The following is a 25,029-nucleotide window of genomic DNA, read 5'->3' as shown; positions in this document are numbered from 1 at the left end:
ATGCAGGGAGATCAGATTTCACAGTCTATGACATGGCTGTAAATTGGTAGGACTTTAAGTATGTCACTATATTCATTACCTTTGCCCTTCCTTCCTGCTCCAGCTCACCTCTCACTTTTATCATGCACTTGTATCTTGTTCCAAATTAATTCAAGTTCATTTCTCAAACCTTAAAATGCTGAAATCGGATCAAGTTAGATGCAGTGGTAGAAACAGTAGCAGATATTGTGAAAAAGAGCAGTGGCACAATAATGATTGTCAAGGGTTGCCAGTGAGAAATGAAAAATCCAACCCCACCTGCTAACAAAGTCACCACCTCCCACCTCTATTCTCAAGCGCCTAAACGTCCTTCTGTAAGGCGATAAACACACTGTCCACTTTACAATGGCACAGCATGCAGTTGCAAGGTGTGAGCAGTAGCCATCCACTATCGCCAGGAGAAAGGGTGTTTCGTCACACCCCTGAATGACAAAAGTTTTAATGACAAAAAAACCACCACTGTAGGCATAATCCAGGCCTTCCCATGTGCCAGTATCTCCATACCCTGGAGCCCCAATCCACCAGCTTTCTTCACCCCTGCAAATGTGCTTTCCAGATCAAAAAAAACCCTACACCACACTGTTTTATCCTTCAAGTCATTTAGCAGCCAAATAAATAACAAGAGTTTCTGTAATGACTGAACCATACTAGACTAAGGCAATAAAAGGGAGAGACCCCGGATAGGAAGCCCCACATTCTTACAGGAGACAGCTGAAATAATCAGGTTTAATGTTCTTCTTTGCAATCAGGGTTTGCTCATCATCCTATGAGCAATGACCACAAACAAGTTACCTTTGTACCACGGCAAACCCAGAGACTCTGTATCCAGAGACTTATCTGGAAAGCAGTTATTCCAGGACATTACACACCACAGGTGCACTAGCGTCTCCCTCCCATTTAACCATTACATTTCTTTATTATTAAGCACTCTCATTATTCATTGTTGTTGCCTTGGGAATCCAGCAGAGAACAGTTTAAAGGAGGGATTCTCAACCTTCACTGCACCGTGACACCCTTTGACAACAAAAATTACTACATGGCCCTGGATGGTGGGACTTGGGCTTTGGCCCCAGACAGAGTTGTTGGAGCTAAGGTGCTGCTGACCTGGCTTAAAATGTTCTCTGCTATATATGGCATTTGCTGTTTAGTTAATGGCTCTCAGCACCCGTACAATACAAACTGTCCCAACACCCTTGGTCTAAGATCCCAGCAAGTCTAATGCCAGCCCCAACAGCCTCAATAAAATGGAGTTGCGATCCACAGTTTGAGAACTGCAGGTTTAAAGGAAGGCTCTTACACAGGCCTGACTTCCTCCTCAAAGCGTATTCAATTTCAGCTATTGAATATGAGATTTTCCAGCCTCTGGCACTGTGCACAATGGGGGAAATTTCTGGATTATTCTGATTTTAAAAAAGTGATTTATTCCCTCACTTTCTAGGACACAAGGGCTAATTCCTCTATTTACGCAGTGGCTGGGTGAACCGATAGGCATGTCTGAGTTGGTATAAATGGACAACCAAAAACTACATATGAACAGAACTCTAGCAACCGGCAATAAAGGAAAGATGAACCTGTGGAAGTAGCATGATGGCAACTGGAAACACTCGGGGGGAAAAAATGGGCCGACCGGAGCAGAGTGAGAGAAAAGATAAAACTCTGGGGGCTCCACACTAGAGGGGCAGATTATCACCAAAGACCCTTATCCAAGTTTTGCTTTTTCATTCTAAGCAAAGGACCTTAAATACTGAATTCCAGTTGACTAGCAAATGCAATCTTACTGTGAAGAGACCGTCCTGTACTGCATGCAGCAAAACAACTGCTGGCTGAATCTCTTCCCAAGGGGATAGTCTGACAGGAGTTCAAATGATTGTTTCTTGCTGTGGCTCTTCCGGTCAAATGCCAAAGCCAATGACCTAGTCTCACAGTACTGGGGCTTGGGTTGACACCCATCCAGGCTTTACCTGGACAACCTGACTTTTGGCTTTCGTGTCCAGCTGCCCTTTAAGGGTTGCCAGATGCCTGGATTTCGACCTGGTTGAAAAAGGGGACTTGTGAATCCTAAATAGCAGCCAATCCAAAAGTCTGGTTATCACCAGGTGGGTCTGAGCCTCGGGGGAAGAGGCAGAGCAGAGATGGGGAATTTAAGGGGTTCTGTTACCAGCAACGAGAATGGTGGTCACCCTATCAGAGATACAGGATCTCCCCCTTGCACAAAGGAGAGGCCTAACGCCCTGCGCTTGCAAAGATATCCTCCCAGTGGAGCTCTCTCTTGCTGATGGCGTGAACTCCACTTGCAGAAGGTAGAAGTAGTTTATCAGCAAAAGTGCTGGTAAGCAGCATTTGTACTGTCCAACTTTTAGCACAGCAGCCATGCACTAAAAGCTGCACATGGTAGACACAACCTTTACGTAAAAGGTGAAACATGCTCTTGTGGCTCCAGGACAGTCTCCACTTCCTGGTTTGGTATATGGGCTGCTTGGAGCTGACCTGATCTGTAAAGTGGGGGGACAATACCTGCTTTCTCCCACACCCAGTCTAGTCTATTTAGTTTGTAAGCTCTTCAGAGCAGAGATGGTTGCTTATGGTGTGTTCGTACAGCTTCTAACAGAATGGGGGTCTAAGTCTGGTGAGGGCCTCTACGCACCTGTGATGGTATCTGCAATCTCTAGGTCCTCCTGCATTTTTTTACACCAGGCAAAAAACCTGCTGAAAGCCATACTGCTGGAGAAGGAGGTATTGCCAGGTATCAGGCCACTTATCACTGAAAGCCCTTCCCCCCACATCCCAGTGACACTAGCAGCCCTGCTCTTCCTGGCCACTCCCTGCACTTTTCCCTGGTAGTGACGCGAGACATTTTATAAGCAATAAAACACACCTATCTGAAGCAGCCTCTCTAGGTGGGGTGGGGAAACTTTTTGGGTCAGGTGCCCATGACCCACAAAAAAATTAGTTGGGGGCCATGCATAACGAGAAGGAAAAAAACAAAACAAAACCCTCACTGACCTGATGAAGTTCCCACATGAGAAGCAGGTAATAATGACTCACTCCTCACTCCACTCAAGCTCCATCCCTGGGAGAGAAGTGCCAAGACTCAGGGTTTGCACCCAAGGCTAGATTAACTCTTCTCGGGGGCCTGAGGCTCTCAGGTGGGGCCAAAAAGAAGGGGTTTAGTGTGCAGGAGGGTGCTGCCAGGCAGAGGGCTGGGAGCAGAGGTGCAGGATCTGGCAGGGAGGTAGAGTACAGGAATGGGCTGGGGATGGTGTGATCTGGGAAGCAGGTACAATGCTGGAGCGGGCTAGAGTGAGGGTGCAGGAGGTGAGTGCAGTAGTGGAGTGGAAGTATGTGGTCTGGGTGCGGGAGTGAGGGTGGGAGTTCAGGGTCTGGAAGGCAGGGGGATGAGGAAGAGGGTGGGGGTAGATCTGGGAGGTCTGGGAAGGAAGCGTGGTGGAAGAGTGGGCTATGGGTGCGTGGCCTGGGTGTCACAGGTGTCATTGCAGAGCCCTGTGCACTACGGAGGAGAGCTCCGTGCAGGCACTGCCCCCTGAAGGGGAGCAACAGGAGGCAGAGCCTACAAGGATCACAACACTGCAGTGCACAGAACCGCCTCTTTCCCCTGCCAGGCACAGCCTGGCCCACAAGACTAAAGCTCCAGCTACGGCCCCCTCTCCCTCCCAGAGTGCCAGTACCTGCCTGTCCTGTTATAGGGGGCTTCAAGCCTTGCAGGCTGGATCAAGGCAGGCCACCTGTCCAGCCCAGCCTAATGGTCATAGCTTCCCCACCCCCATTCAATAGGGAGGCAAACTGACCCCCCACTGAAAGTGAGACTTCAGCGCTCACTGCTCACAGAAACTCTGCTTACTCACGTTCTTGTCCCCCACTGCTGTAAGGCAGAGGACAGCAAGTCTAGCACAAGTATTATTTAAAACAGACTTGAGTAACCTCCCCAGTTCCATCACCTCCTTCTGTTCTGTTACAAGAGAAATACACTTCCCACGGGGGGAAAGCAGTGAAAACAGTCCAACTGTTGGCTGCAAAAATCAAAAGGCCTAGCCAAGCACCTGTCTGCTTCACTCACTAAATGCCCATCCCCTGAGGATCCCCACTTCAGCAAACTTGAGAGGAGCATTCTCTTCCCTCCCATCTCTCGCAGTCACAAAACCATATGCTGCAGGAGCCAGAGCAGATCCCGGATATAAGCACAGGCTGCTCTACACCCAAAACATACACCACTTTCACTAGTCAGTTTTCAAATTGATTGGAATTTGACCAATTGATTACTACAGCTTTGATGTTTTTTTCCTCCCAGTTCATTGACTAGCTGAAAGGGATAAAAGGGTTGGGATAATTCACAGTATGCAAGCAGCCGGTACCTCACAGAACCATGTCAGGGTGGAGAAACCTCAGCCTGCGGTCCAGATCTGGACCCTGAGACTCGGAGTTCCCCTCCCCAGCACCCAGTTCACAGTGTGGTGGGGAGCCCCGAGGTTTCTGAACCCAACCAGGCAAGCCAGGGTCAGATGTGGCCCAGGGGTTCTGACAGGGTGCATGGGTGGGCAGAAAGCACCACCACTGCTCCTCCTTCCCTTCCCCTGGTTGGGGGAACGGCAATGCAGCACTGCCTGCAGAGGCCTTTTGCCCACCACTGTGAATGGCTCAAATTTCAACCAGTCAGAGCAATCAGAGCAGTGGAGAGGTGATGCCTGTTATCTACAGGAGAAAAAGCTCCCAGGAGAAGCTTTTCTCCTGCACCTGCTGTTTCCCCAGCCGGGGGAGGGGGCAGCAGCAGCAGTGGTGGTGGCACACTGAGGTAAGCAGCCCCCAGCCTGCTCCCACCTAGACCCCATGCTTGCTCCTCAGAAGTCCCCTCCTACACACTGACACCCGAACCCCCCATTTTTGCTCCCACCCCTGGCCTCCAGAAGAGTTAATCTGGACTTGGAGAAGCCTTGAACCACACTGCCCACTTCTCTACACTTCCGCCCATCATGTTGGAATATAAGCGGAGTGAGGTGTCTCAGTCAAGGGTCACATCAGTGAGGGTTTTGTGGGATTTTTTGCTTTGCATTTTTGTGTGGCCCCCTGACCTTAAAAAAAAAAAAAAAGTTATTCCCCCACTCCCACATGACACTGAATTTTCAGATGAATTCAAAGAAGAAATTTCTCACAGCCTGCACAAGTGCAGAACTTCCCACATATCGACTCTGTCCACACTAAACTGTTTTATAACGTCTTCAGTCATTTCAGTACAGCTAGTGAAGCTCCACTGAGGATACAAAAGGTGGACGTATTACTGTAGACAGGAATAAGGTGGCAAATGGCATTTTTACCCACCAGATATCTAGAGCTGAACAGTCAGATGTGGTGATAAAAATGCTGGTGCCGTATTTTCATTCTTCAGTGGGAGACTGTCCCCACAGATGGATATAGGCAGACTGGGAAGCACAAGGAAACAAGGAGACAATATTGGTCAGCAAAACAGGAAGCTGAACCTCACCGTCACCATTGTTCAGGTTTTTAATTTTGACATCCTGGCAAAGAAGACTTTGAGAAGGGATTTAGAGAAGAACAAAGAGGATTTGTGGATGTTTATGGGGGAGCTCCTACCAAACATGAGGGCAGCATGGGAGAATTCCGGGGGGAGCACCTCTGCTGTTGGCACCAGGTCCCCATTAGTCCCCGGGCCACCCTTGTCCCTGTGAGACCCCCAAAGGGCAGGGCCGGGCCCCGATGGCCGTAGGGGAATACGAAAGGTCATGGGTCCCCCTCTCCCCATACATCATCTCTGCAGCCATAAGCTTATCAAATTCTTACGTGAATGCAGTTTAGGGTGACCAGATATTCCAACTGCGTAAGGACAGTCCCAATATTCAGGGCTTTGCCTTATATAAGTATCTATTACCTTCCATCTCCTGTCCCAGTTTTTCACAACTGCTATCTGGTCAGACTAACGCAGTTATACTTTTGTCCTTCTCATGGCAATAAGTTCTACGGGTTGACTGCGCATTGTATGAAAAAGTGCTTCCTTTTCTTTGTTTTTAACGTGCTGTCTATTAATTTCATTGAGTGACTTCTGGTTTTTATATTATAAAGAGTGGTGAATACCACTTCCTTAATCGCTTTCTTCATACCACTCTATCATATCCCCCTCCCACTATCATATCCGCTTTCTCCTCTCTCACATATCCTCCCTTAGTCACCTCTTTTCCAAGTTGAACGTTCACGGACTTCTAAATCTCTCCTAATATGGAGACTGTTCTGTATCCGTAAATCATTTTTGTTCCCTCTCTGTGTACTTTTACCAATTCTAATGTATCTTTTTTGAGATGGGGAGACCAGAACTGCACACAGTATTCAAGGGATGGGGGTACTGTGGATTTAAACAGTGGCAATAGAATATCTTCCGTCTTGTCTACTCAATGTGCGCAGGAGTCAAAAAAGCTAAAGAAATGGGATAGACGTTTTCAGAGAACCATACATAACTCCAAGGTCTATTTACTGAGTAGAAACCACTAATTTAGGCTCCATCATTTTTAGGTATAGGTGTGATTATGTTTTCCAATGTGCATTATTTTATATTTATCAATATGGACTTTCATGTGCTATTTTCTGTACTAGTCACCCCGTTTAATGAAATCCCTTTGTACCTCTTCATAGTCTGCTTTGCAGATGATATAAAATTACTCAAAACAACTAGTTTACGTTTGATGTAATGGAGAAGTGGAGTCTGGAGAGATGCAAAGAAAGAACGTGATGCTGACAGGGTCAAAGCCAGGAGTGAGGATAATTATTTTTACACTAGCAGTTTGAATGGGTCCAAGCAGGACAAGATGGGATTAGCCAAGGGTAGAGAACAGGATGTTATTGTAACCAAGACAAGACAGTATAGCAGCCTAAATGAGAGTTTTAACTGTTGCCTGAAAAGGTCATATCTTAGAGATGCTATGCTGAAAAAATTGGCAAGATTTAGGCAGAGCCTGGACGTGAAGCTCTAGAAAAAGAACTGAGTTGAACACAATGACCAGGTAATGGTCATAACTGACAGGGATAAGATTCTTCCACAATTTTCACTGCTTTTCATACCCTCTTATGGAAATGAAATTAAGTTTCTACTTTTTTCTATCTGACAAATAATTTGCTGACTGGAGCATGCAGAATGACACAAGAAGCCAAAGCAGAGCAGCAAAAGGTGTGAAATGAACCAGACTCCTCCTCTTATGTCAATGAGATGAGATATTCCACTTTGAACCATCTGAATCCTAATATTATTAAGCAAGTGCTTTCTAAGGAAGCTAGAGCTCTAATTTCATGTATTTGTTGGTGCTGATCCCCACAACCCTACCTAATACATTCAAATGGAGAGAACCCCAAGATTTAAGAGAAGAATATTTCTTAGTTTCTTTTTTGGAAATCCAATTATCATTTGATTATTAAAACTTTTATCTGTGAAATAAAATTTCCACCCTACAGCTTATTGGCTTTTTTCCCCTATTACAGTACCTGTATCTCTCCCGAATCTGCTGGTTTTTGGGTCGTCCTCCCCAAGTACCCTCACAGTAATAAAGCATCATAACATCACTTTTGTTCCATGTAGAGACTTGCTAGAGACAGAAAAAGCAATATGAAAAGAGCTGTTACCATAACAGTTTTCTGCATGAAAGGGGAGTTCTTTCTCTGTTTTTCACTCACCCAAATACTGTCTTCTGAAAGGAGGGATGGTGGTAAATGAGATGTCTTATGCAAACCTACTTCTCACCTTGCCTCCATTGTTCTACATCCTCATTCCCAACCCCACTAAATTACTCTAGCTGCCCATCAGAGCTTTCCCAGCAACAGCATAATGAAATTGACATGATTTGTTTATAGTTTTTCTGCTGACCAGAAGGCTCCAAACAGTACTACTAAAATCAAACTACATTTTCTTTTATTTCACTCTTCTGCTTCTTAGCAAGCCTAGGTACTGGAACTGCTGATGATATGTGAAGACTTATGAAGACAATACAGCACTAGTCTACAGCTAGCTCATGTAAGAGAACTGACCATCAAATATAAGAAGCTGAAAACATCTTTCATCCTTAAACAAAAGCTTAAATTCTTTCACTTCAACCAAAGTGGATTACAGTTACCCAGGAAAATCCTCTTCCTTGTAAGACTTGGGTGACTAAACTGCTAAGCTCTGTCCACAGCTGCACATGGTAGACTCATAACAGCAGCAGTTCCACTGGAAAACCATGTTTTGACAACTGAGTTATCAGGGTTAGATGACACAGTGAATCAAAATGTCCCAGCCCATTCTACATCACAGCTGCCACTGTTGGTAGCAGCAATGGAGGTGCATTGCTGGTCAGTTACACACACCCAAAAAATAACATCCTATAACTATCAAAATGTTATGCAAGTCTTTCCTAATCACCCACAAAGTATGAATCTATATATTCTCCACCACTAATGTGGCTCAGATACAGCTATAGACAGAACTTCAGCTATTGGACTGAAGGAATATTTCCAGGACAGAAGAAGCAAAAGTAAGTAAAAAAGTAACCCAGTTTGATTAGATAAGCTAATGTGTATGACTAACACAACATTCTGCAAAACCAGTGTGAAGTCAGGAATACCCAGCACAACTGTCCTCTAGTCACATCTATCGCAGACATAGAAAACTCTCTAAACAGAAAATCCAGCGTCTGCTCTGCATTACTATTTGTCTTAAGACTCAAACCTTCTCATAAGTAACAATATTCTAATAGTCATCAAAAGGAGTTTGCATAACAACTAGAATTTCCCCACTGCTACGTACTTGTAAAACTCTCTGCAGAGTTTACAGAGAACAAGGTTAAGACAAGATACTTAAGAGGAATGCTTGAAACCCACACAAGGCAGGGAAGTTTAGGATGAAATGTCATCCTGACCTCATCAGTCTGTGCCCAGGTTTGCACCAAATATAAACAGTCACACACTGCTTATAAAGGCAACAAACGCAGGCTTTTACTCATGAACAGGTTCTGTATTCAAAACTGACTGCAAGTCAGAATCAAGTTTTAATGTAGTTGAAATCCAAATTATGAACTGAATCACATTGTATATTTATCAGTCACTTGGGTAATGTAACTAGTTGCAAGAGGGCAATTTAAACATTTTTATTCAATTTTAGAAATGAACAGGAGAAATAACTATAAACAAAAATAACTACTACAAGTCTGTTCATTTCAGCTATAGTATTCTAGAGAACCAATGAACAAAATTAAGTTAATCTGTTTCTTGAAGATAAGGGCTTTAGAAACCTGCAATTCTGAAAATGCCAGCTAATTATATTTTAAGTGTTTGGTTTTTGACTGTGGCATGAAATCTTAGCTTGGAGTTGAGGATGTATGTGTAGTAGTTTTCTGGGGGTGCTAAATTAAAGGGATATTGTTAACTCCTATTTGACTCCAAGTGCAGTATTTGTGCAAACAAGTTTTTACAAAACATAAAGGTCAACAGAAATAGCCCCATAATTTAAAAAAAAAAGTTCCTGTGGAAAGTTATTTTTAAAACATACAAGTTTCCTTGCAGGAGTTGAAACCCAATCGTGACAACACTGGATTGTGTTAGCAAAACTACTGTAAACAGTGAAACGGGCTTCACTGATTTTCATTCTTCAAGTTGAGAGAAATGCTGAAGTTTAATTTAACAGCATCATTAGTGAAAAATATACTGGATTTTTAATTTTTTTTCAACTTAATTATCTAAAGTGCTCTTGTAACACAAAATTGTTTGCAAAATACATTTTTAACTTTAATGTTGCTTTTTTACAGTTTCCATTTCAATTACTAAACAAACTAAGATTTAATAGTCATTGATGACCTTAGCTGAGAACTTACAAACTTCTGCCCAACAGGGTTTTCAGCCAGTTATTTAAATTACTTTGTGTGTTATCAAAGTAAATGATGCTTCCTACAAGGAAAGGCTGAGCTAGCAGAAGAAACCACAAGAACTGCCTTTGTTAATACCTTTTTGCCCTTTGGGCAACTACAAGGCATTGTCAATCCATAGTGCCAACATCAAATGGGTCTCTAGATGAAATAAGAGATACCTTCTTCAAAGCCCACAAAATGAAAGTGATACAATGAAAATACATTACTATACCTAATTGTTGCAAAAAAGCTGCATGTACAGAAGTAGATTTTCAACATTTTTTGTTAAAAACCAATAATATTGTAACTGGTATCCAGTGCCAACAGCCAAAAAAATTCTAACGAGAAGAAATGTAATATTAGAAACAGGAGTATATACCAGAAACAACTCTACAGCAGTGTAACAGATGCTGCTGAAGTACTTATTTGCTGTAGATTAATAAACAATGCCTGTAGTAAACCTGCATCAGTAATAAGGGTGCTAAGAGGGAGGAGCATGCCAGAGGAAGCATTTACCTGTGATTCCATATACGCACAAAATGTAAACTTGGCTGTTAATCTTGGGAGTGCCTATAATATATAGTCCCTGTCCAACAGGAGGACACCTGAATAGTCCTCAGGGTATAGTGCATGCTGCTGGAATGTCTTGGTCCAGTAAGAAAACAATGCTCTTCAAATAGTCCTCCTACAATGAACTAGTAGTGCCAGGTATCATTTCCCCCACAACGCCTTCTCCAGAGTTAAACTGTAGCCACCAAATTTGTACCCACATAAGGACAAAAACAATCTAGCTCTCCTTCAGCATTTCCCTCCCTCCTGAATTACACATGACAACCTGAAAGGGGGGTAGTGCTGAATAAACCTACACCAGCTTGTATGCAAGTCAAGCAGCCTCCTCCCCCGCAATCTGCTGGAAAGGATCCAGGTAAGCACCCTCTGAACATGAAAGGGCCTCATCCTCTCTATAGTCTGAGCTGAGGAACCAGGTGAAGAAGCCGGTGTCAGGTATCACCGCTGATCTGGAGGCAATCTAAGGTCTTCTTTAGTTCTTGTTTACTGCCACAAGCAGCAACCCAACAAGCCGCCCACACCCACAGCACGAGCTGGGCCCGGGGATGATCTCCTGGGATGAACAACTGGAAGAGTATTTCCCCTCCCCGCAGGCCGGTCTCTCACGGGCCTGCCCGCTGGGCCATTCCCCACTGTGGTTCATGGAGCCCCCTACAGGCACACACGTCCCAGGCTGGCAGGGAGGGCAGACGGGGGCGCTCGGACCGGCTGCACCCGGCGCTGGAACCTCCAGCCCGGATCCCGCAAGGCAGCAGGGCAAGGGCGGTCCCCGCTGCTCTGGGCAGCGCCTCGTACAAGGGCGGCCGCTGCCGCTGTTGCTGCATTGCCGCCATCGGCGGAGCCGCGCGCCAGCGGCCAAGGCGCCCCTGCGGCCGCAGCCGGGCCCCTGCCAACGCACTGCGGGAGCGCCGAGCCGGGCTGTGGACAGCGTGGGGGCGGGAGGCTCCAGCCGCCTCCTCCGCTGCACTGGGGCAGGGAGACCCCACCTGCCCGCCCGCACTCACCGCAGCTTCCCAGCCTGCAACGGGAGCGGGGTCCCGCCCGGATCGCGGCCCCTAGGGGGGAGCTGAAGGGGAGGCGCCGGGGGTGCCAGCCAGCTTGGATCGGGGCCCCGCGGTCAGCGGGCGGTGCCAGCACGGATCGGGAGGGGGGAGCCAGCCCAGATCGCGGCCCCGGGGGAGGAGAAGCGGGTTGGTGGGGGTGCGGGGTGCCAGCTCGCCGGGGGCAGCGGGCGGTGCCAGCCCGGCTCCGGACCCCTGGGGACACATGAGCGTGGAGCCCGCCCGGCGCGGGTGGTGCCAGCTCGGATCGCGGCGCCGGGGGCAGCCGATGCCATGGCCAGGGAGGGGAGAGGGGGTCGGCGGGGCGCGGCCCCACTTGCCTCATGCCGCTCCTGCGCCCGGGCTCCCCGCGCTAAGCCATGTGCGGCGGCTCCATCTCCCAGCCCCGCTCGTACTCCCTGAGGGCGGGCTCTGCGCTGCCGTGCCGGGGAACGGCGCCGCCTGGCCCCGGGCGGGCGAAGGCAGCTCCTCCTCTCCGCCCTAGCAGGAGCCACCGGTGTTACTCTCTGGCCAGCCCTGGGGGCGGCACTGGCTCCTCCGGCCACCAGGCCAATGGGAAGCGAAGGCGGGTGGGTAACAAAAGATACCCGCTCACGCCCCCCCGTTGGAAGGACTTATGGTACGCTCCGAAGTCGGTTACTGAACTCCTTGACAGCCATTGGCTGCGAGGCGACAATGGGCGGGAGTATAGGAACGTGGTCGTCCAATAAGGCGCAAGGAAGGAAGATCAAACCCTAGCAGCGGGCCAATGCGGTAGAGATTTAAAGGGCCAGTGCGCGCTTCTGGCGGTCTTACGAAGTTAGAGCAGACACGGGTGACAGGAGAAAATTATTAACAGAATGTATTACTGAGCTCTTTCACCTCTCACAGTGGGGTAGCACCATTGACTCAGGGAACTGATTTCTGATTTACACCAAAAGTAAGAAAGAAAAAACCTAGGCACTATTTTAATAATGCAGAGCCCATCTTATATTTAAGCTAGCACATGGAACAGCTGATGTGCAACATGGCAAGAACAGAAATCCACAATGGTAACACTAGTGGGAGATGCAAGATAAACCACCATGATGGGTAACATACCTAGCCTCCATGCAAAGAGCAAGGGCCAGGCAGTGCTGGAGGGCTTTAGGCATTTCCTGTATTTATAAACTATAGACGAATTGGATGGTGCTATTAAAGCAGAGACAGCAGGAGACAAACACACAACATTGAAACACTGTTATACCACCTGAATAGGTGCCCCTTTAAGCAAAACTGTCATCTCCTTTAGGCAATGCTCATTTTTAAGAGCCACTGAAGTTAGATCAACGCCCCATTTGGAAATCTTAACTGGGATGTATTCTATGGTGTGTATCGCCTTATTTTATGAATTTCATACAGAACCCTGAGCACTCTGGTAGGGAGACACTTTATAAACAGTTATTTTGTTGTCATAAAAGTATTATGCACACACATCAGTGCATCCACTACTAGACCTGATGACTGCTGAGCAGTGGACAAGTAAAGCAGAAGAATGGCATGTAAACAAACTCCTGTAGCAGCTGTCTTCAACATCATCTGTGGCCTATTAATTACAGTGCTCCTCAGTAAAGTTTCGTCCAGTTCAGATGATAAGTAACTGAGCTAACAATATTCAGTGCTTATGTAGCCATGCTAGTCCCAAGATATTAGATAAAGTGAGGGAACATTTTTAACTGGACCATTTTTTGTTGATGAGAAGATGTACGCTTTCATGCTACACAGAGCTCTTCTTCAGATGAGCTTCTTAAGAATGAGCATTGCCTAAAGGAGATAACAGTTTTGCTTAAAGGGGCACCTATTCAGGTAGGAAGAGCATCTCAGCTAAATATAAGGTAGAACAGACTTGTTAGCATAGCTAGTGAAAATACTTTCTAAGGGACCATTCAAGAAAGAGCTCAGAGTCACTGTGGATACTTCTGTGAAAAAAAACCCCTCAGTTTGCAGCGTCAGTCAAAAAAGTGAGCATAATGTTGGGAATCTTTAACAAAGGGATAAATAATAAGACAGAAAATATTGCTTCTATATAAATTTCTGGTACGTCCACATCTTGAATACTGTGTACAGAAGTGGTCAACCCATCTAAATAAATATGAATTCCATATTAGAATTGGAAAAGGTTCTGAAAAGGGCAATAGCAATAATTAGGGATAAGGAATGGCTTCCATATGAGAGATTAAGAAGATCTGGACCCTTCAGATTAGAAAAGAGACAACTAAAGCAGAGGATATGACTGAGGTCTATAAAATCATGACTGGTGTAAGGAAAGTAGATAAAGAAGTGCTATTTACACCTTCTCATAATACAAAAACTAGGAGTCACCAAATGAAATCAATAGACAGCTAGTTTAAAGCAAATGAAGTATTCCTTCATACAACACATAGTCACCCTGTGTAAATTCTTGCCAGAAGATGTTGAGGAGGCAAAGACTATAACAGGGTTCAAAAAGGAGCTAGAAACATTCGTGGAGAATAGGTCCATCAGTGGCTATCACCAGGATGGAAGGGGATGGTGTCCATAGCCTCTGTTTGCAAAAAGCTGGAAATAAGCAAAAGGGAATGATGGCTACTTGTTCTGTTCATTCTCTGTGCACCTGTTACTGGCCACTGTCAGAAGACAGAATGTTTGTATAGATCAACTTGTGGAACTCCTTGCCAGGGGAGGCTGTGAAAGCTAGGACTATAACAGGGTTTAAAAAAGAGCCAGATAAATTCATGGAGGTTCAGTCCATTAATGGCTATTAGCCAGAATGGGTAAGGAATGGTGTCCCTAGCCTCTGTTTGTCAGAGGCTGGAGATGGATGGCAGGAGAGAGATTGTTACTGTTCAGTTCGCTCCCTCTGTGGCACCTGGCATTGGCCACTGTCAGCACACAGGATCCTGGGAAGTGGCCTGTTAGCACTCCTGTGGTCATAGGAAATAGAAGGGGGAGGGTGGGTTAGAATGTTGTGATAATCCATAAATTCAGTGTCTTTATTAAGATCATTATTTTTGCTGTTGAACAGAGTTATGAATTTAGGTTCTCAGGCTTATCTTTTGAAAGCATTGTGCAGGTTTGCTTTGAGGATGCGGACTGAGAAGTCTGATATAAAGTGATTTCTTTGTGCAAAGTGTTGATCTGCAGGTACTATGGTGCTTTTGTCTTTTTACGGTTTTCCTACAATAGTTCATTCCAGAGAGAAGCAGTTGTCTGGTTTCACTCACATAGTTGTTAATGGGGCATTTAGTGCACTGGATGAGGTACGACATGTTGTGATAAGCATTTGTAGGGCCCATGGATCATAAAAGGTGTGTTGTGGTGAGTGTTGATCATTGTAGCAATGGAGATACGTCTGCATCTTCAGCATCTGTTGTTCTGGCAGGTTCGAGGGCCACTTTGGGTTGGTGTTTTTTTGGTCCATCAAGAGCTTGCTTTTGATGAGCAGCTTGGAGAGGTTGTCAGGCTGTGTGATTGCACCACAAAACAATTGAAAATCTGAGATACATCAATGATATTTTTATCTTCTGTACAGATGACTTAAATGACCTGAGAGATTTCCACGACTTCAACAACCAATACCCATTAAACTCTGTCTGGAAGATTCATACACCAGCATCAATTTCTTGGACACCCCACTCATCTTAAACTATAGAACCTTTTGGACAACTAAACAAGAAACCTTTGAATCATCACATTTTCCTTTGCAGATCCAGTAGCCACCCCGAATACGCAAAGCAATCTGGTGTTTATGGCCAGGCCCTCAGATATCACAGAATACACTCTAAGGAGAAAGCCCAGGATATACAGCACAATACACTCAAAATCACCTTCACTTTACCTGAACACCCCACCAAAGTAGATTGTTTTATGGAATAGACCACCCAAATGCCACGAGACAGCCTGTAAGAATACAGAAGTAAACCTGCCTCCCTGATTGTGCACACCGAGATGTCTCCCGCCACCCCACCCTGGAATTCATAATTGGGACCGTCAAACAAATTCAGCCCATACTCAAAGGGAACCCCATCCTGAAAGATCTTTCCTTAAACCCCTCTTTTGGCTTTCATAACAACCTCCTAACCTCTCCAAGCCGATCTTCAGAAGCAAGCATCTCACAAATCAGGACACACCACCTGAAAGCACCACCAGCCCCTGCCAGAACAGCAGATGCACACACTGAGTACATATCTCTACTGCTACAGAGATCAATATAATCCACAATACATCTTTTAATATCCATGGATCCTACAGATGCCTATCACAACATGTGGTGTACCTTAGCCAGTGCACCAAATGCCCCAACAACTGTATAGGTGATACTAAAGCACTCTGTGCAGCTTGAAAGCTTGTCTCTCTCACCAACCAAAGCTGGTCCAACAAATGATATTACCTCACCCATCTTGTCTTTCTAATATGCTAAACGATTTTAAAAACATCACCAAGCAGGGGTCAAATTGTGCCAGAGTGTTCCATCAAATATGAGTCTCAATGCACTCACTATTCAGTATCTTCATTGATTAGTCAGGACATTCATTGGCTAATCATTTTAGTAGCACAATTTATAAGGCTTACAGGTATTTCATCCCTTCTTTCAATCTCCCCACAGAAATACCACCATCCTCATACACTAAGGAAACAACAGATTTGGACCAAATTTGAGAGTATTGGAATGAAGCAGAGAAGAAAATAAATAGCTAGTAATGCTCTATGAAAAGAAAATATAATTAGTTTGGTGCCAAGTTTTGACAACTCTACTTACCCACTCATAAGAGAAAAGAAGAAAATCTTTTATAGCTAGTTAGGTGGGGGAAAAAGCCAGGCCATTGGTTCCTCTAAAATTCAACTTTTCATTGTTAAAAAATTACATCTCTAATCCTTTTTGCCAGAACAGTAAACTTCCCACCAAATTAATGAGGTGCAGACTTCTTGAGTCTGTATGGAGCCAGAGCTGATGCCCTTACTGCCTGTAGATTTCTCAAGCAGCAGCATCAAGAACAATATACTCATCAGTTTCACAGCTGCTACTTAGTACTGCAGGCAGCTGAGAAAGGGGTAAGAAACAAGCCAATTTCATACTGCTGTTGCAGAAAGCTATGAGTAGCAACAGAGATTGGAACTAGAGCCGTTCTCTAGGTTGACAACAAAAACAAGGGTAGGGGAAAAACAAATATTCCCCTCTGGCCAGAATATTGGTGGAAAGGTAGACCAGTCCAGATAATCTCACTTAATAGATCATTGCTTTTTATGTCTGATTTAGATACTCTTAAATACTTTAATTATTGCAAGAACAGCCAAAGCTGTGGGATGGATGATTTTAGCAAAGCAAAATAAATATACAAAGAGATTGAATTGCATCCAGGTGATGAAGCACCACCTGACTAATAACAACAATAGAACCAGAACTACAGGAGGCAGAGGCTGTGTCTATACTTGCATTCCTCTTTCGAAAGAGGCATGCAAATGAGGGAAATAAAAAATGCAAATGAGATACAGATTTACATATCCGGTGCCTCATTTGAATATTATTTTTTTGAAAGAGCTTCTTTCAAAAGATGAAAAGCGGCAGAGATGTAACCCTTTTGAAAGTACATCCATCTTCGAAAGAACCCTTCTTCCCATAAGAAAGGGAAGAAGGGTTCTTTCAAAGAGGGGGTTTACTTTCGAAAGAGCCACATCTCCACTGCTTTGCTTCTTTCAAAAGAAGAACATGCAAATTAGGTGCCAGGTATGCAAATCTGCATCTCATTCGCATGCCTCTTTCGAAAGAGGAATGCAAGTGTGGACACGGCCAGATGGTACATAGAATACACAGGAATTAGAAAGCATTGCACTCCTCCCCACAGTAGGGTCAGGAGAACAGGTTAAGAAACAAATAGTTATGGCTAAAACAAACTTGGGGAGGACACTGGGGAGAAGTAATCAAGGCTCAAGTCATCTAGAATTATGGATTCAATAGGCTACAGTGAGGCTGTACAAAGTTTGGCATCGGCACCTTCAGAATTCAAGTGTTTTGCTTGCTGTTTATTTTGATTGTTGGGTTTTTTTATTTTTTTGACAGCTGCTTTTACCCCTTTAACTGGGTATATAGCATGCTATCTTTTTAAACCCCTGCTACTGATAATGCCCATCTGCAAATAACCAGCAATGGTCTGGATTCTTAAAAAGGCCCAAAACTTTTCTCCAAATTCCTACTTACCCGGGGTAGGTTTCTCTTAAGGAATTGACTCTGAGCCTGGCTGAAAACAACTAGGGCAGCCCTCACGCTTCAACAGTATAGTTGGGGTACCAAGATCTCTAAGGCTAGTGGGTGCTGTCTGCTTTGTCCCTATAGTGGTCTTGACAAGTGACAAAACTAGAGGAAACGCTCTACCTGTGTCCTAGCCAGGGTTCACCCCAGTTACAAGGTGTGTCTAGACTGCAGGCTTCTGTTGGGAGACCAGAGGTCTCCCGGCAGAAGTCTGCTGCATTGGGAGCATTCTGCCGACATCCCTGTCTTCCTCATTCCACGAGCAAGAAGGGATATCTCTGCAGAGGGGGTTTTCCTGACATTTGGCCCTGCATTGATGCACCAAATGTCAGGAAAGCCTTTCCCGACAGAACTGTCAGCAAGAGGTACACAAATGGGGTGTGCAATTTGCGTATCTTTTGCCAACAGTGACAGCACAGAGGGAGCAATAGAAAGGCATGGAAAATCGGCATGGTTGATTTATATTGAGGGGATTAGTTGGTCTGGTAGGTTAGGACTAGTCACATGAAAATATCATCTATGTTGTTTTGTGTGGTGTTTCAAGTGCTTTGGGTATGTTTGTTGTTTCTAATCAATTTGTGGCTTCAAACCAGAGTGCTTTTCATTAAAGCATTGTGTTCAGCCACCTTCTGTCTTACTCCCCCACAATCCAGGGTGTCTGTAAAGCATTTTAGGCTACATAGCTCTTTAGGATAGAGACTATCTCTTCCTACACTTTAAGCGCTCAGCCTGTAAATACTGATCCTGCAAAGAGGTGACTCCTGTGCTCATACAGAGTCTCACTGACTTCGGTGCTGGTTTTGGTGCAGAAGGTCATTCCATGCAGAGTCCATTGAAGGACTGGAACCACTATTAGCATTACACAGATATGAATAATCTCTGCTGCCACAGTGAGACCCAGCCATCTACAACTATTTGAAAGGTGTAGAAGACCAAGAAGGGAGAAGTGGTGTTCAGGATGTTGCAAGAGTTAGTAGTTAGAAGTAAGGGGATAGCAGTGAGTTAAAAGAACTTACAGCTACAGCGTGTAAGGAATTGTCTTGCTCTGGTTCCTGTGGGATGGGCAAATGAATGAATAATTCATTTCTGATTTCTATTATTCCACTGTAGTAGACCAATACCCACATGCCAACATTCACACAGACACGTCTTTATGCAATTTATACAGTGAGGGGGTGTACTCTACCCCTCTTTGTGCAGGGAATTTATACATGTGACTCTCATTAGCATTAACAGAAGCTATGTTCATAAATTTCCCTTGGTAGGCTGTGTATTTCCCTTTGTGCAGATCTGTTAGAATCTGCCTTTCCTGGTGGATTGGAACCTGTATTTTCCCACATAATCGGATCTGCAAAGGCTGTGATACTTTCAACCCTTTTTTGTGCGAATGTAGTCTATCATCCTTCAGCTGTGATATCTAACCAGGCTTTGAGAATCTTCTGTCACCCTTGATCCCTGCCCGCAGCACAGTACAACCACAGTCTAACAGTCCTAGAGAGATTACAGCCACAGATGCCCCACTGCTGCCATTTGGCCAACGAACAGAACAAATGCTAAATTCACCTTGGGGGGAAAAAACCCTTTTGCTTTCAGCCAAGCAGATTGCAGCATATAGATGGACTTCGTTTCAAGACCATCATAGCGTACTAGCTCTCTATGATTTCTTTCACTTTTTAAATGAAGCAGTGTGTCCTTTTTGCAGAATACCAGGGTCTTTTAATTTTACAGGGAAAACCCCCTCAAAATTTAAGATGCTGTTCTGCACAACAGTTATCATGACAGATTCCTAAATTTTATCCACACTAGATATGTCTTCCCTGCCACCATATACACATGCACATGACAATCAGTGTGTTCTGCCAAAGGAGATTGTTTGAGCCCCATTAGTATATAAATGTCTACCCGTGGATGTGGATATCCAGCGGTACACATCAATTTCCGTGGATCCACAGGGCTCTAATTCCATGAGACACTGTGGCCAATGGAGAGGAGCATGGTCCTGTCCCCATGGAGATAGGAGACGCCGCGGCTGGGGTCAGTATAGCCACACTGCCAAGAGGAGCTGCCACTGCTGGGCACTGATGGGAACGAGATCACGCTCCTCTCCATTGGCCACAGTGTCTCTTGGGAGAAGAGCCCAGTGGATCGGTGCATACTGATGCCCATCTGCAGACATCCACATCCACAGGCAGACATTCGTATCCACACAGGCTCTAAAGCATGGATCTATTTCAGTAAAATAATGTTTCCGCTGGAACAGGACACAAATGTGAATTTACTTGTAAACTTACTTAAGGGGTTACTGGCCAAATGAATGGAAGGAAGCAATAGACCTGCTATTTCTTTTTAGTAGTAATGCTTTTGAGACTGTCCCATGCTTATGACATGCTCATATGCACAGTAGGGAAATATGGCCTAGATTAAATTACTTTAAGATGAATACAAAACTGGTTGAAAGTCCACACTCAAAGAGTAAGTACCAATGATTTACTGTCAAATTGGGAGTGGGGGTATTAATTAGGGTTTCACAGAGGTCAGTTCTGGGGTACACTACTATTCAATATTTCATTAATGACCTGGATAATGGAATGAAGAACATGCTTATCAAATTTGCAGATGCCCCCAACCTGGGAGGAGTTGCAAGCACTTTGGAGGACTGGACTGGAGTTCAAAATTACCTCCACAAACTGGAAAACTGATCTGAAATAAACAAGTTGAAATTCAATAAAGACAATAGCAAAGTACTTCAGTTAGGCCAGGTCTACCCTGCAGATATGTATCAGTATAATTATATTATTAAGGGGAAGAGGTGATGAGTATAATTGGCTGTGGAAGGCTGTGCCTTCCCAAACAGCCCCTCATAGGACCTCTGTCCTAAGTCTCCCTCCTGCTTGCTCCTTCCCCTTGACCCCAACCCAGGCAGAGTGGAGCTAGAGTGGCTGGGGCTGCCCATTGGTTGGGGGGCAGTACTGGGGCTACACCACCCAGTGTTGTAGGTTTGGGGGTGCTGTGGCCATGTTTCCCTGTAGTGCTGGGCTGGTGAGGTGCATGCTGCCCATCCCTTGGGTGCTCTGGGGCTGGGAAGGGTGGATGTGGCCTCAGAGGCCTGTTGCAGGGGAGCAGCAGCTGTCAGAATTGCACACACAAACTCGCCAGGGCAGCTGAGAGCCATGAGCAACTCGCAGGGGTGGCTGCAAGCTGCAAGGAAACAGAGCACAAGCTCTGCTTTCTCCTGCTCCCAGTATTCACAGACTTTGCCGTTCGTGCAGGTGTCAGGAACATATCCAGCACAATGGCAAGGGCTTCAGGCTTAATCTGCAGCAAGGGAGATTTACAGAGCTGTCCCATCTATAGGACGAGGCCCGGCGCTTTTGGGGGCCCCATGGCAGCTGCCCCACCAATCCTATGGATGGGTGGGAGAGGATCACCTGGGGCAGGGTGCAGGTGCCGGCAGCAGCAGCCACAGGGGATTGCTTCCTCTCAGCCTCTCCATGCCCCAGCATTCTGTGCTCCACCATGCCCTCCATCCACAGAGAAGTGGGGATCAGCAGGCCAGGAGGGTGCAGTGAGTGCTGTGTGGCTAGTGTGGTGGCTGGGGAAAAGCAACCTCCTGTGACTGCCACTGCCGCCTGCCACCCATCCCCTGCCCCAGAGAATCCTCAACCAGTCTAGTTGGAGAGGGGGCAGGGGTTAGGGTGGGGAAAAAGCAGGGCAAAGGGGTGGGGCCTGGGACATTGGTGGGGGGTTGCCCTGGGCCCCACTCCCCTACTTGACATGGCCCTGGAGATTTAGGTTAGGTATTACAATTTTTTTTTAAATGCTAAGACTAGTAGAGCAATGGCAGAGACTCCCAAGATAATCCCAGTCCCTGGGGGCTTTTAAGAACAGATTGGATGAAGACCTGTCGGGGACAGTCTAAGTTCTCTTCGTCCTCGCTCAGTACTGGGGGGCTGGATATCTAACAATCTCTTGATGTCTCTTCTAGCCCAACATTGCTATGAATCTCTGATCATGCTACTGTGGACCAGTGACAATCCTTTCTGCTTTATTCAAGTCAACAGCCCGTGTGTTTGTTGCATAAGTTCTTTGATCTCAAGAGACTCAAACAAATACATTTATATAACAGTGGCTGAAAACATGAATCCAAACTCTCCAGTTTTTGAATTCTACCACACACATTAGCTGGCAATATAAATGTTGGCACTAAAACACTGCAGTTTGGATTGTGCAGCTCTAAGTGCAAATCCCAGCATTGATTTGCTTGTGTGCACATCTCACTGGGCTCTCTTGGAGGTAGGAAGTATGAACCCCGGTACTGAGGTATGCATCCTCCAGCACTAAGTGGCTAGGAATGTAAATCTGATAATAAATTCCTCTGGATATCATGTGAAGCAAATTAAGAGAGCTACGAAACAAAGGAAAATGTTTCCCCTGAAAAAGAAGAAAACTCAGAATATTGCTATTAAGAACAGATAATAAACTCCACTTTCCTCTGATATTGTTAAGTGCAATCTAGATCAATACTCACAGAGCAGGGCTGCAATAGATGCCTCCTTCTCATGAATTAAATTCTTCCTTCTGAGGTATAGTGCTTTCACAATTCCATAGCCTCTCATCTCCAGATGAAGGCCTTCTCCCCTCTCTTCTGCTCACACTCTGACTCTGCACTGCCTCATCTTTGGAAACTCTGTACTGCCCACTTTGTTCTATCTTAGGGGGCACAGGATCATTAAAGGCAAGTGGGAGGTGGGATGCTTATCTCCTTGTGTAATCCTTTCCCAGCGCATCTCTGCTGGGGCTTGCAGAGACGGTGTGATGATGTCCTGGATGCTGTTCGTCATCGTTGTCCTGGCAACAGAGATGTGGTCTCTTGTAGTGTGGTAACACAGAGGTAATGGCAGGACAGAAACCACTGCAGACCCCACTGCTGAAGCATCTTCAGCACCTCCTCCATGTACAATCTGTACATTATGAATACTTTTATTTGCATATAAATGCTTTTTATTTTTTGCTTTAGTTACCTAATTTGCCAAGCTCTAGCATGTTCCTGTAAGTCCTGTTTCTATGGTGTGACAAACCTGACACATCCCTGAGACAGCTGGTCATTTCCTTTGGGAAATAATATGGACATCTGACAAGAGATCCACTTCAGACGAGGGATAGCTCGGTGGTTTGAGCATTAGCCTCCTAGACTGAGGGTGGTGAGCTCAATCTTTGAGGGGGCTGAGGATGAGTAGATTTAAAAAAAAAAAAAGCTGTCTGGGATGGTGCTTGGCTCTGGGAGAGCCCTGGACTTAATAACCTTCCAAAGTTCCTTCCACCCCTATGAGGTGTGTATGTGTGTAAAATATCAGAGCAGCAGAAAAAGTGTTCAGAGGTAAAAATGCAGCTTTGCTTCCTTGAGCAAGGGAAGAACAGATGAATTAACATGTGTGACAGAGAAAGAAAGATACAAGAGCTGGAGTATTTTTCTAGTGTCTCTACCACCAACACAGAAAGAGGACAGGCTACAGCCGTAAGCTACAGAAAATCCATTACCCACCTTAGCCAGTCTCTTTGTCATTGCCCTATGAATTGAATAATCTTGAAAGTACCCTTTCAGTATCTTAAACAAGAAACATTTTTCTTACTTGTTCCAAAAATATCCATTACAGAAGTATCATAGATACAATATGACTCATTCTAATGTAACTGTTCACAGTGCCATCCACTGGCAGATGTTGACACAGCAGCCCCTGACAACTAGACTCTAGCAACAATTCCAAAATCATGCTCTATGGCATCTCCTGTTGGGAGAAATTAGGACTGCATGAGCTGGCATTGTTTTCTGGACAATGAACACTCTGGAATGCCAAGCACAATTCTTCAGTGTTCTCTGGATCCTGGAAAGCAAAACCATGGACAGTGAATTGATACTGTTTGTTTGTGTAACCCTTCTGTTAACGCCAGATGCCTGCCAGAAGGGCCGGGTTCAACTCTTGTGGGGTTTTCCTGTCAAGGATACAATCAACCGGCTCGAGCCCCCACCCAGTGGCCTGGGACAATTTCACCCCCGTGCTGGGTGCCTGTAAGGCGGTTCTCCCCCACCTCGCAAGCACAGAGTCTGAGATAGAAATGTCTTGTTTAATGACCGTAACCTACCCCAAGGTTACAGCGACAGATGCAGTATATCTCAGCACAGAAGAGACAAAACCCCTTTTACCCAGATACCATCCCCATATGCAGTAGAACCCAGTCTCTTGCTGGGGCTCTTGGCCCTTTTCCCCACACACACAGTTACAGGGTGTACCCTCTGCGGTGCAGTCCCAAACTCAAAGCCCACAGATACATCACCAGGGCAATACTAGCTGTCCACTTGTCTGTAGCCTCCCCTTGCTGTCACCGGCCGCCCGCCGGTCGCCGTCGTCGCCGCTCCTACCGGCCGCCCGCCGGTCGCCGCCGCTCCTACCGGCCGCCTGCCGGTCGCCGTCGCTCCTACCGGCTGCTGCCACCGCTCCTACCAGCCGCCCGCTGGTCCTGCTGTTGTCTGCCGGTCCTAACCCCACTGCTTGGGATTGCCCTAAGGCAGAACCCAGTGATTTCAGCTCTGTGTGGCCTCAGCTGCCACTCTGTGATTTCAGCTCTTGGTATCTCTAGTGGGGGGTTTCACAAACACCCTAGTATCCAGCTCTATCTTTTAACAGGTGGGGAGGGTTAGTCAAGCCAGGCTTATAGCTATATGACCAAGGCACAGGCAGGGCCAAGGCACTCAGCAAGCTGGCTCAACCCATACCCTCCCCTTGCTGTCTCACAATGCTTTAAACCAGGGAGCCCTGTGTAATCAATGTCTTACACAGCTAAGGCGACTGTCCTGTCCCCCACAACAACCCAGAGCATTGGTGAGATCTCACAACTCCCACCTTAAATGTCAGCTTAAATTGTGATTTTACAACTACATGTTTACAATAGACCAAATCTCATGGCTTACTTGCTACCCATTAGGCTTTGCCTGAAAAGGTATCACACATGCACACCTTTTGCATTCTCATGCAGATGACCTCTGGGAGACTCATTCCTCCCAGCCTTCAGCAGCACTGCATTCCTTCTGCCACATTCCCTACATCTGCAAGTCAGACTATTTCTTTGATCTCATTGTCTGATAAAGCTGTATTACTAACTGCTTCCTAAACTCCATAACTCTATTACTAACTTATAAAAAAACCTCCTGTCCTTCGACAAAGATCAC

The 25,029-nt window shown here is 45.7% G+C and overlaps 1 protein-coding gene across 17 annotated transcripts in view; it reads right to left on the bottom strand.

Moving 5' to 3' along the window:
* MICAL3 (microtubule associated monooxygenase, calponin and LIM domain containing 3) overlaps window positions 1-12,084 on the bottom strand; it is a 267,999-nt gene extending 255,915 nt beyond the window's left edge. For 16 of the 17 annotated variants that reach the window (XM_075005486.1, XM_075005543.1, XM_075005506.1 and 13 more), the window contains exon 1: window positions 11,881-12,084. The gene's annotated coding sequence lies outside the window, so the exon portion shown is untranslated. Of the gene's footprint in view, window positions 1-10,445; window positions 10,599-11,880 lie in introns of those variants that run through there. The other variant, XM_075005496.1, reaches the window with a different exon arrangement.
* Window positions 12,085-25,029: the final 12,945 nt, after the last annotated feature.

This window comes from Carettochelys insculpta, chromosome 1 (assembly GCF_033958435.1).
Source record: "Carettochelys insculpta isolate YL-2023 chromosome 1, ASM3395843v1, whole genome shotgun sequence".
In the NCBI taxonomy this organism is placed as follows: Eukaryota; Metazoa; Chordata; order Testudines; family Carettochelyidae; genus Carettochelys; species Carettochelys insculpta.
The sequence above is the reverse complement of the archived record's forward strand: the minus strand, read 5'-3'. Positions and strand labels throughout refer to the sequence as shown.